We start from the raw sequence: 11,559 nt of genomic DNA on the forward strand, positions 1-11,559 counted from the left end.
GAATTGTTGGGCTTTTCAGCTGCATACCCAGGTTCATCTGACACTTTTCTAGTTCCTCATTTTGCCCTCTCCCTGGTAGCTGAAACTTGAGGGACCTCTCAAGTCCCTAACTTCAATCCTCTCCTGCATGATTCATGCAGAAGTTAATCAAGCATCTGTCTGTGGGGATCCCTGTTGTTTACACATCGTTCTTGTTTGTTTGTTACCGTATTATCCCATTTACAGTTTAGATCCAATTTCTTTTCCACTAGCACCTATGGAAATATTAGCTTTCTCATTATATTCCACACAATAGTTGTATTTTTGCATTTGCCAGCACTATTGACGTTATGTTCATCTTCCACACTTAGGAAAATATCCCTGATTATTTTCACTGTTTCAACAGAATGAAGGTATCTTCATTTTCCATTTTAACATCTTCCGTTTTAGAGTATTCAAGGCATTTGTTCCCTTGTGTTCAGCTTCCCAACAGAGGGCTTTGTTGTTGTTGTTTAGTCACTAAGCCATGTCCAACTCTTTTGTGACCTCATGGACTGTAGCCCCAAGCTCTTCTGTCCATGGGATTTCCCAGGCAAGAATCCTGGAGTAGGTTGCCATTTCCTCCTCCAGGGGATGTTTCCAACCCAGGGGTCAAACCTCTGTCTCCTGCATTGAGAGGTGGATTCGTCACCACTGGGCCACCAGGGAAGCCCAACAGAGGGCTTGGCCACTGTTTATTGTCCGACATGAGACCGAGGTCAATAAACAGCTTTTTTCAGAAAGAGGCATTTCATCAAGACCCATGCCTGGAAACTTCATTTGTCACATTCCTGGGAGTTGGGTGATGTGCCTTGAAAGGAAATTCTCCTCTCTATTCTGGGCAAGACGGCGAGCAGCACTCGGAGAAGCCCTGTTTCCATTGTTCTGTGAAGGAGGCCTGTGGCCCACTAGACTTCCTACCCAGGCAGAATGTTCAGCAAGGTCCCCTGATTTACCTGATTGATAAAGCAACCACTGTAAAATCGCACTCTTGGCTTGCAAGGGCCAAGAACGTACAAATGTGGTAGATGAGTCCTTTTATGGGTGGATTTAAGTATTCTCTATATGCTGAGTACTAGGCCTAGAGTACCACCCCTAGCACATAGTAGGTGTTCAAATGAATTCAAGTCAGGTCAGGTCAAATCACTTCAAGGTGTTAAACAGGTAAGAGAAAAGTCTCTATTGGAATTGATGACGTTTTTAGTTCAAGTTGAAATTTTTAAGATGGAGGAATGGATGCCATAAACTTTCAGCTCACAAAAATTCAGAATTTTAAAAGAGAGAGATTGGATCAAAGAGTGGCCAAATGGAGTGCTGGAGCTCTGTTTCATTCAACTACTGATGCATGGACCAACCTGTGACATAGTGGGTATGGATGAACCAACAACTGTCTCCCCTCTCTTTCCGGTCAGGTCAGTTCAGTTCTCAGTCATGTCCGACTCCAAGGGACCCCCATAGACTACAGCACACCAGGCTTCCCTGTCCATCACCAAATCCTGGAGCTTGCTCAAACTCATGTCCATTGAGTCAGTGATGCCATCCAACCATCTCATTCTTTGTCGTCCCCTTCTCCTCTCGCCTTCAATATTTCCCAGCATCAGGGTCTTTTCCAATGAGTCCGTTCTTCACATCAGGTGGCCAAAGTATTGGAGCTTCAGCATCAGCCCTTCCAATGAATACTCAGGACTGATTTTCTTTAGGATTGACTGGTTTGGTCATCTTGCAGTCCAAGGGACTCTCAGGAGTCTTCTCCAACACCACAGTTCAAAAGCATCAACTCTTCGGCACTCAGCTTTCTTCATGGTCCAACTCTCACATCCATACATGACTATTGGAAGAACCATAGCTTTGACTATAGGGACCTTAGTCAGCAAAGTCATGTCTCTGCTTTTTTTTCTCCCCCATTCTCAGGAACTAGGAAAGCTACTGCTACTTGATAAACTTCTCATTTGAACTGTAAATTGCATTACTGACAGCAACCCGTGCAATGAACCGTTTTCCCTGTATTATGCAAAGAACAGAAATGACAACAAAATTCTGATTCCCTTGTCAATGCACAATCCCAGTCCTCATATATTATGTGAGTTCTCCAAAGTAGGAACTAGAAAAGCTAGAGACTTAGACACTCTCCAAGATGACCCAGAATATTTTACCAATTGTTGTTTCTAGCCTATATAGAATTTGTTACTGCTTTCCCTAAAGTTCCAATTTTTTCTTTCCCACTTCCTATCTTCCAATTGTTAAGATTACTTTTGGGAGGAATAAGGGAGAAATCAAAAGAAGGAAGCAAAGAAGAACAAAGGAAGACTGAGAGGACTGGAAATTTTTGTTGTTTTCTTTTGCTTTTTTTTTTACATTAGATATTAAATTTTTTATTGACACATATTTAGTTTACCAAGCTGTGTTAGTTCAAGTGCATGGAAAGTGATATATAATATGCATTATTTTTTATTCTTTTCCATTATAAGTTATTAAAAGATATTGAGTGTAGGTCCCTATGCTATACAGTAGATCCTGTTGTTTACCGGTTTTATAGATAGTGGTGTATACATATTAATCCCAAATTCCTAATATATCTCCCTGGCCCTGCTATCCCCTTTCGTAACCAGAAGTTTGTTTTCTAGGTCCATGAGTCTACTTCTAGTTTGTAAACAAATTCTTTTGTATCTTGTTTTAGATTCCACATATAAGTGAAATCATATGATATTTGTTTTCTTTGTCTGACTTCACTTAATATGATAATCTCTAAGTCCATCCATGTTGCTGCAAGTGACATTATTTTTTATGCCCAAGTAATATATATATATATATGAGAAGGCAATGACTCCCCACTCCAGTACTCTTGCCTGGAAAATCCCATGGACGGAGGAGCCTGGTAGGCTGCAGTCTATGGGGTTGCTAAGAGTCGGACACAACTGAGCAACTTCATTTTTACTTTTCACTTTCATGCACTGGAGAAGGAAATGGCAACCCACTCCAGTGTTCTTGCCTGGAGAATCCCAGGGATAGGGGAGCCTGGTGGGCTGCCATCTGTGGGGTTGCACAGAGTTGGATATGACTGAAGTGACTTAGCAGCAGCATTATATATATATATAATATATACATATATTTCTTTATCCATTCATCCAGTAATGTACATTTAGGTTGCTTCAGTGTCTAGGCCATTGTAAATAGGTACTGTTATGAACATTGGGGTTCATGTATCTTTTCAAATAAGAGTTTTTTTCTGGATATACTCTGAGGAGTGGGGTTTTGTTTTGTTTATAAATTATTTCTTTGTACTTTTGATTATGAGGCCGGGAAAGGTACATTTAGGCAGAGAGGGGCAAGGGCTAGTCAAGCAGAAGAAATGTTGCCAATTCCAAACATTTTTGTTTTCATGAGATAAACAGACTAGAACAGAATTTGGCCACAGAAAGGAGTTGTTGAAATCTTTGCAGCCAAAAATGAGGTAGCACTGAAGCTCAGTCTGGCTGTCCCCAGCAGATGCTGGGCCCACACTCATGGGGTGGGAGGGAAGCAGTCACGCTGCTGGTCTTGCTGCATCTCTGTGAGGGGCAACTCTGACCCAGACAAAAGCTGATTGTTTTTATGCCAGCCAAGGGGGCATCAAGTATGAGAGAATCTGGTGGCAGCCTTTGGGGAAGCTTAGTGAGTTCAAATGCATGCCCAATCCAGTCGCTCGGTCTTTTCCAACTCTTTGCGACTCCATGGACTGCAGCACGCCAGGCTTCCCTGTCCATCACCAGCTCCCAGAGCTTGCTCAAACTCATGTCCATCAAGTCAATGATGCCATCCAACCATCTCATCCTCTGTCGGCCCCTTCTCCTCCCGCCTTCAGTCTTTCTCAGCATCAGGGTCTTTTCCAAAGAGTCAGTTCTTTGCATCAGGTGGCCAAAGTACTGGAGCTTCAGCTTTAGTATCAGTCCTTCCAATGAATATTTAGGACTGATTTCCTTTAGGATTGACTGGATCTCCTTGCAGTCCAAAGGACTCTCAAGAGTCTTCACACCACAGTTCAAAAGCATCAACTCTTCGGCACTCAGCTTTCCTCATGATCCAACTCTCACGTCCATGCATGACTACTGGAAAAACCATGGCTTTGACTAGACCAACCTTTGTCAGCAAAGTAATATCTCTGCTTTTTAACATTCTGTCTAGGTTTGTCATAGCCTTTCTTCCAAGGAGCAAGCATCTTTTAATTTCATGACTGCAGTCACCATCTGCAGTGATTTTGGAGCCCAAGAAAAGAAAGTCTCTCACTGTTTCCATTGTTTCCCCATCTATTTTCCATGAAGTAATGGGCCCAGATGCCTTAGTTTTCTGAATGTTGAGTTTTAATACATGCCCAGAGACACTATACTCAAACCTTGGAGAACACCAAAGATGAGTTTCTCTGATCCCATAGTATGAGGAACAGATTATGCCTGCTTCTCTCATGATGATGCAGAGCTTTTCCCTTGTGTTTTTGAGCTGCTGTGATCTCCATCTGTGATGGTTAATTTCAAGTGTCAACATGACTTGGCCATAGTGCCCAGATAGATGATCAAACAGTATTCTGGCTATTTCTGTGAAGGTCTTTCATTGGGTGGGACCAATGTTTAAATCAGTGAATTTTGAGTCAAGTACATTGCCTTCCATAATATGGGTGGGCCTCATCCAACCAGTTAAAGATCTCAATAGAACCAAGACTAATCTCCCCCTCTGCCTACAAAAGAAAGAATTCTGCCAGCAGATGGCCTTTGGACTTAAAATACAACATTGGTTCATCTTAGGTATCCAGAGTGACAGCTCATTCTGCAGATTTTGGACTTGCCAGCCTCTATGACCAGAAAAGCGGTTTCCTTAAAACAACAGCCCCCCTTCCCTGCTTCACACACACAAACATACATCCTAGTGGTTCTGCTTCTATGAAAACCCTGACTAATACACTGATATAACCTTCTTCGTTTTTGGAGACAGAGCAGGGCAAGACCTGGGAAATAAGCATTCTACTGAGTGTTAACACAGCTCCATTACTTTCCTGCATTACAGAAGACACACTAAATTGAGTGTACCTCATCTTTGAATGCCTTCATTTCCAAGAGTGTAAAACTACTCTGAAACGGTAATGACTACACAGTAAATAAATCTAGGATAGAAAAAAAAATTTGAAAATCTAAGCTATGATTATTAATGAAGGAAAACAAATCCCCCTGCCCCCCTCCCCCCACTATAATTTATTAGGAGAAAGCAGAAAAAAGCAGTAAGGCTTCTAGTTTTAGAAATCTAAAGCGATCTAGAGATTGGAAATACAAAAATAAACCTGAGATAAGTTTCTAAGCCTCTGATTTGTGTCCATTTAGCCTGAAGGAAGAAAGCTGAATATTTTTGCTTTCCCCCACAAATGCATATTTAATCTTTATCTAAACATCCTGAATTTTGAGCCCATCAGGAGCTTCCACAGTCAATGAAGATTGCTTTCCCAGTGTTCTATCATGTATTAAGAAAGCTGTTTTAAATCCCAGAATTCATGGTGACATCTTGTTGCAGTTATTTATTCCTTGTTTTGCTTTCCCAAGTTAATCGACCTACAGTTGAATTATTACAAGATCTCAGCATAAGGGCCTAAGGAGTGGATTTGGCAAAATGAAGAGGTCACAGTTCACAAAACCGCATGGGGCATAAAAATGTACTGTATTTTTGCAGCTGCCTAATGTTTTTGGTTTTCCTGGCTCTTTGTCAGGAATGTGTGAAGCGCTTGACTGTGAATATACAGCTCTCTGCTTCATCCTCCTTGGCTTCTAGCAGACTGGAAGCTCCTGTCTGCTCTCTAGACCAAAGCTTCTCCAGCTTCAAGTACACACAGATTCCCCAGGGTATCTTGTTAAACTGCTGATTCTGACTCATGGGGTCAGGGGTGAGACTGGAGGCTCTGCATTCCCTCACACTTTCCAGAAACTTTGATGTAGCTGGTTGACAGACCATGCTTTATATCTAGACCCACACTGTCTAATACGATAGCCACTAGCCACACATGGCTATTTGAGCACTTGAACTGTGGCTAGAATGAATAAATGCCTATTGTCCTTATAAAATGCATGCTTAGACTTTGAAGATTCAATAGGAAAAATAGACAAAGTACCTCACGAATAATTTCATCTTAAGAACATCTTGAAATAACATTTTAGAAATACAGGATTAAACAAAACATACTATTAAGCTACTTCCACCTGTTCCTTGTTACATTTTAAAAAAGGAGTTACTAGATAATTTAAAGTTACATCTATTGTTTGCACATGTGGCTAGCATGACATTTCCATTGGATAATGCTGTTCCAGATCAACAGAGCTGGCCCTAGAGGTATTTGTAAGGGAGTGAGTTTCCGATTCCTTTGATCACTTTTTGTCAGACACTGAATTCATCTCCTTAACTCCTTAGAACTTTTTCCTGTAGTGTTGTCTCTCACCCCCTGCCCACCCATTCTAAAGTCAATCCCAACACTGCTTGGCCATCTTGGGTCCTGTCTCTTAGACTGTATACTCTCTAGCAAGGCCAAGCCAAAAATGACACAGAAACCCTCCCCCAAATTCATAAATGGGACTCTCTTTTGTGTTCCCCGAAAGTCTGTGATACATACACATACATACATGTCTGTGACACATAGCATTCATAAAAGACCGCGTCTCTTGACAAAAAGGGCATGGGCTTTGGAATCAAGAGACCCTGGAGTTTAACTGATCGATTTATTACTTAACTTATAGTCTACCCCGTGCCTCTCTTTTAGATGCTGCTGCTGCTGCTGCTAAGTTGCTTCAGTCGTGTCCAACTCTGTGCGACCCCATAGACAGCAGCCCACCAGGCTCCCCTGTCCCTGGGATTCTCTAGGCAAGAATACTGCAGTGGGTTGCCATTTCCTTCTCCAATGCGTGAAAGTGAAAAGTGAAAGTGAAACTGCTCAGTCGTGTCCGACTACTAGTGGACACTACTGCTAGGGATTCATGAATGAACAGAGTTAGCATATTCTCTGTCCTAAAGGGTTTACAGTTTAGAAGAGAAAATAGACATTGTCAGAAAGTACATGAAGAAGCAGATTACAAAATACCATCCCAAATTCTCTCTTTTTTTTTCTTCTGTGACTATTCATTTCCCTTTCTGAGCCTCAGTTTAATTTTTGGAATAGGAATAATAACAATGCTTTCTGAGGTTCTGTAAGGATTATAATCAACGACTATATTTGTATAGCTAGCATAATATCTGGCACAGAATAAGTGTTCAATGAACAGTTGTTAACCAGCTAAATAAAGATGAGCAAGGCTGATCATATTTATTTGTTCGCTTATTTGTATGCTGCCTGTTTCTATGTTAAGCAAAACAGCTCTGGTAAAGCATCATCTCTATCTGAGGTCTATGAGGGTGTTCCTGGAGAGATAAGCATTTGAATCATCACAGTGAAGAAGACACCCTCACCAATGTGCATGTTGCTCAGTCACAACTTTCTGTGACCCCCATGGACTGCAGCATGCCAGGCTTCCTTGTCCTTCACTATCTCCTGGAGTCTGCTCAAACTCATGTCCATAGAGTTGATGATGCTATCCAATCATCTCATCCTCTGTCACCCCTTCTCCTCCTGCCCTCAATCTTCCTGAGGATCAGGGTCTATTCCAATGAGTCAGCTCTTCACATCAGGTGCCCAAAGTACTGGACCGTCAGCATCAGTCCTTCCAATGAATATTCAGGATTTATTTCCTTTAGAATTAACTGGGCTTGATCTCCTTTCTGTTTAAGGGACTCTCAAAAGTCTTCTCCAACACCACAGATCAAAAGCATCAATTCTTCAGCATTCATCCTTCTTTATGGTCCAATTCTCACATCCATACCTGACTACTGGAAAAACCATAGCTTTGACTATACGGACCTTGGTCAACAAAGTGATGTCTCTGCTTTTTAATAGGTTTGTCATAGCTTCTTCCAAGGAACAAGCGTCTTTTAACTTTATGGCTGCAGTCATGGTCCACAGTGATTTTGGAGCCCAAGAAAATTAAGTCTGTCATTTTTTTCCCCATCTGTTTGCCATGAAGCTTTTAAAGACTAAGATCATGGCATCCAGCCCCATCACTTCATAGCAAATAGATGGGGATCAAAAAGGTGCACGGGCATGAGCCAATCCCTGGACAGCCCAAACAGAACAAAAAGGTAAAAGAGGGAAAATTCCCCCCCTCTTTCCTACCCTTGGACATAGGAGTTCCTGGTTCTCTGGCCTTTAGACTCTGGGACTTATGCCTTAGAACTTTACCCTTGAATCAGGAGTTGCACCATCAGCTCCCCTGGTCTATAGGCCTTTGGACTCGGACTGAATTACTGGTTGTCCTGGTTTTTCAGTTTGCAGACTGGGGTGGTGGTGGCGGTGGGGATGGCTTTGGCACCTTCATGACTATATGAGCCAACTCAAATAAGAAATCTCCCCTTATATGCTTCTATACACATCTTATTGGTTCTGTTTTTCTGTGGAACCCTAACACTATCTCATTCCACTAAGTGTTTGCGGTAGCTGGTTAGGTCATTGTCACATTACAGATGGTAGAGTAACTTTGGCTCCCGATGTCATTCAAACTTATTGAGTACATTTCCCAAAACCATTCTTTGCACATAAGAACTAGTCAATAAATAGCCATTGAAATCAAACTACTCCTGAAATAGACAGTGCAAGTGTCCTCATACAAAGCTCCTCATTTGCAGAAAAAAACAGTAGCCAGAGTGGAAGCAACTTACCCAGTAATACACTTTCAATAGTAGTTCTAGAAAAGAATATGCTGGTCCTTGATGTATGGCAGAAACCAATAAATATTACAAAGCAATTATCCTCTAATTAAAAATAATTTTTTTTAAAAAAAATAGAATACACTGATCCTATTTGCTAGGCACTTGTGGGAAAAGAAAGAATTTGTGGAAAAGCAGTCAGAGGAATGAGGGAAGATCAGGAGAAAGAGGAGCTTAGAAAGGAATTTCAAAAAAAGAGGATAACAGTGTGTCTGACGCTGTAGGGAATTTTAGTAGGTTGAGGTCAGAGAAGACACTTGGGCATGACAACTAGGAGTGAGTGGCAGAGACATAGGGAAGAAGAAGCCAGGTGACAGTGAAGTGCTGTGATTAAGGAAAGGGATGAGATAAAAGGCTAGATGGAGGAAGCAGAAGTACCAGGGAACTCTGTTTCAGAAAGCAGGGGTTGGGTGTTTTGGCGGCTGAGCTGAGTTGCTGCTTGAAGGTACAAGAGAGGAAGAGAGCAGTTGTCAGCAAGAAGCCCTGGAGGCAGGACGATAGAGGAATGGGTCAGCAGGATGGGGACAATTGTTATCCCGGGGATCCTTTCCTCCAGAAATGAAAAGGAAATGTGAGTAAACTTTCCATTAAGCATTGAGGGCAGAGAAGAACTGTTTAAGAAGTGAAGCAGGAAGCAGGACAAAGAAAGGGATGAGGAGGGGATGATACGCTGGCATTTTACCTGTGTGTCCAGCCCAGACTTTTCTGATCCAGGCTTTTCAAAGTGTGGTCCATGGACCAGCGTAGGACCACGGGCTGCTTGTTGTTGGTCTCAATTCAGAGAAGCAGCTTATGTCAGATACAAAAAAAAAAAAAAAAAAAAATTACTAAGCACGCTATTCCGTGCAGCTGAAATTTTTCCCTCTTTGAAAGTAGCAGAGTATTCATTGACTTTCTGGCTGGGTTCCCTTTCTCATCTTGGTGTACAGAGCAGATAGTTTTGGGTAACATCTCCTACTCACAGTTTTGCCTTAATATCCCATAGACCTCTCACCATCACCTCACCTCCTAAACCAACTTTTGCTCCTTGACTGTCTTCTGCGGGGAGCAGGTACCTCCATTTACCAGGTCTCCAAGACAGAAACATGGGGGAGGACAGTTTATCCTAGAACTCCAGCACCCTCCTTGATCAGTCATTCACCAGACTCCTCAATACTCTTGCTACTTAGCTCTCAGATCCACCCTCTTCTCTCCAATCTCAGGATTGCCATCTAGTCCAGACTACCAAGACTGGGCTTGGATATTACCACAAACCTTGGGCAAGCCACCCCTCAACACTGCTACCCCAATGAGCTGTCCACACCCAAATCTAAACACCTCACTTCCTGGGCTAATCCATCAACGGTCCCTCCTCATCTACAGAAACACCCTGGAATGGTCCTAGACCCCGCCTCCCAAGCTGGGCGTTTTGAACTACTGGCGTCTGCCCTTTATCTGACCTCTGAGTATTCAAGCACACTGCTCCCTTCAAGTGTGATTTTTGGTTCTGGGTCTTGTCACCGCAATGCCTTACCCTAGAAATAGAATCTTTGCCACACCAACACCCAGAGCAGTGTCTGGGAAAGCATAGGCTCCCAGAGCTTGTTTGTTGAATGAATAAATGAAGTCAAGGCAGAAAGGGACAACGTTGTTGGCCTCATACTGAGCAAAGGTGATGAAAGTCGGGTCATGAAATGCCACGTGGCCATGGTCAAAGTGGGCTCCGAGCCTGGACTCCACAGAACTTTGGCCACAGAAATGGCAGGGTAGGAAAGCGGGAAGTCACGTGAACCATGGCTAACGTGCTTCCACTGGCGGCGACTTCTCTGCCTGCATCTGATCCATTCGCCACAGCTCTCCTGCATCACATCAGCAGCACCCGTGGCTGAGACCACCTTGCAAAATGGGAGTCCTACCACCCGCACACTTTGTGTCTTCTCTTCATGTCTGTCTGTCTCTGGTTCCTCTCTCTTCCAACCCAAATATCACTACACTCCCAAGCCCTGCCCCGCCCCCAGCAATTCCACTACTATTTTGGCCTCTGCCCTTGACTTTGACCCTATTTACTTCCGATGTCATTTTTCACATTCCTTTAAGATGTGACGGCAGAATCTGGCCCCAGATTCCAACATAAGCAATAGATGCTAAGACAGATCCAATTCTAACATTCTACCCTAGTCTTTAGGACCCCACTTGTTACTATTGTCACTTTACGCCAAAGAATGTCAGGTAGGACAGGGAAGGGAGTTTGGGGGTGGGGTGGGGGTGGAGGAAAATGAGCACAACCATTTGGAGCCAAATAATAGATTTTGGCTGGAAACTCCCGTCTTGATTTGCCTCGAGGGCCACAGTTATATTTGGCTGGCCCCTGATTGACATAATTATTATTGCCAGAAAGTAATTTTAGAAAGAACTTAAAAGGAGGACATGGGTGATTAAAGTTCTAATAATAACATTTCTAAAAAGTCTGGGTTAATGAATCTAACACTCAGGTAAAAGAAAAGAGGCTTCAGGTGTTCAGGGATTAGTGCCTGGAACTGAGTTTGGAAAAAAATATTCTGTGGGGAAGTCAAGTAGGGCAGAGACAGATCACATGCCCCTAAGAAATCTTGGGGAAATAAAGAGAGAGAGAGAGAGAGATGTAGTTCTTTTTTTTCTTTCTTTCTTTTTTTCAACGAGGAACGCTCCTCTAAAACTTTTGCAAGTAGAGTTATACAAGGTAGATAAAAAGCAGCAAAGCAGCTTGGTTCATTCACTGAGCAT

The sequence above is a fragment of the Budorcas taxicolor genome, chromosome 16 (assembly GCF_023091745.1).
Source record: "Budorcas taxicolor isolate Tak-1 chromosome 16, Takin1.1, whole genome shotgun sequence".
Classification (NCBI taxonomy): Eukaryota; Metazoa; Chordata; class Mammalia; order Artiodactyla; family Bovidae; genus Budorcas; species Budorcas taxicolor.